General features: G+C 69.2%; 1 long non-coding RNA gene across 1 annotated transcript; it reads right to left on the reverse strand.

The window, feature by feature from the left end:
* Window positions 1-31: 31 nt before the first annotated feature.
* LOC112942694 lies at window positions 32-1,266 on the reverse strand. The gene is made up of 2 exons (XR_003248427.1): window positions 1,194-1,266; window positions 32-205 (listed from the first exon to the last, which is right to left on the reverse strand). It is a non-coding gene; the product is annotated as an uncharacterized LOC112942694 (long non-coding RNA).
* Between the last annotated feature and the right edge of the window lie 28 nt (window positions 1,267-1,294).

Below are 1,294 nucleotides of genomic sequence, written 5' to 3' on the forward strand. Positions count from 1 at the left end.
CCCGCCCCGCGGAGCACCCGTGGGTGCGCGCTCACCCGGCGGCAGCCCCGCGCACGCGACGCCCTGGTCGGCGCCGTCGATGAAGTAGCGCAGCTCGCCCGCCGCCGTGCGCATCATGCCGATGCGCGAGCCCGCGCCCAGCGCGTCCAGGTCGCAGCCGTAGTTGTTGCGCGTCGTGTTGCCGTCCTGCATGATGGCCGTGCCGCTGCGGGGACACCGGGCCACACGGGGACACGTGGGGACACGGGGACATGGGGACACATGGGGACATGGGGACACGTGGGGACACTGGGGGACACAGGGACACTTGGGGACACGGGGACACGTGGGGACAGGGGGACACGTGGGGACACGGGGACACTGGGGGACACTTGGGGACACGGGAACACGTGGGGACACGAGGACATGGGGACACTTGGGGACACGGGGACACTTGGGGGACACCGTGCGCATCATCCCCACGCGGGACCCTGCACCCCGTTCTAGTTGTTGCGCGTGGTGTTGCCGTCCTGCATGACGGCCGTGCCGCTGCGCGGACACCGGGCCACACGGGGACACGTGGGGACACGGGGACACTGGGGGACATGGGGACACTGGGGGACATGGGGACACTGGGGGACACTTGGGGACATGGGGACACGTGGGGACACGGGGACACGTGGGGACACTTGGGGACACGGGGACACTTGGGGACATGGGGACACGTGGGGACACGGGGACACTTGGGGACAGGGGGACACTTGGGGACACGGGGACACGTGGGGACACGGGGACACGTGGGGACATGGGGACACTTGGGGGACACGTGGGGACACGGGGACACTTGGGGACACAGGGACACGTGGGGACACTTGGGGACACGGGGACATGGGGACACTTGGGGACACGGGGACACGTGGGGACATGGGGACACATGGGGGACACTTGGGGACATGGGGACACTTGGGGATACTCGGGGTCACTTGGGGACACTGGGGGACATGGGGACACTGGGGGACTCGGGGACACTCAGGGGACACGGGGACACTTGGGGACACTCAGGGGACACTGGGGGACACTGGGGGACACAGGGACACTTGGGGACACGAGGACATGGGGACACTCGGGGACACTCGGGGGACATGGGGACACTCGGGGACACGGGGACACTCGGGGCCACCCTGGGGACCCCTTGGGGACCCCCCAGGGCCCACCTCAGCATCCAGGTGTCGTAGTCGATGTCCGTCATGGTGTTGGGGAACTCGAGCTCCTCGGGCCGGATGGCGGTGACGCCTGCGGGGACAGCGCCGCTGCG

The sequence above is a fragment of the Nothoprocta perdicaria genome, unplaced genomic scaffold, assembly GCF_003342845.1.
Source record: "Nothoprocta perdicaria isolate Ctin4 unplaced genomic scaffold, notPer1 scaffold_1302, whole genome shotgun sequence".
Taxonomy (NCBI): domain Eukaryota; kingdom Metazoa; phylum Chordata; class Aves; order Tinamiformes; family Tinamidae; genus Nothoprocta; species Nothoprocta perdicaria.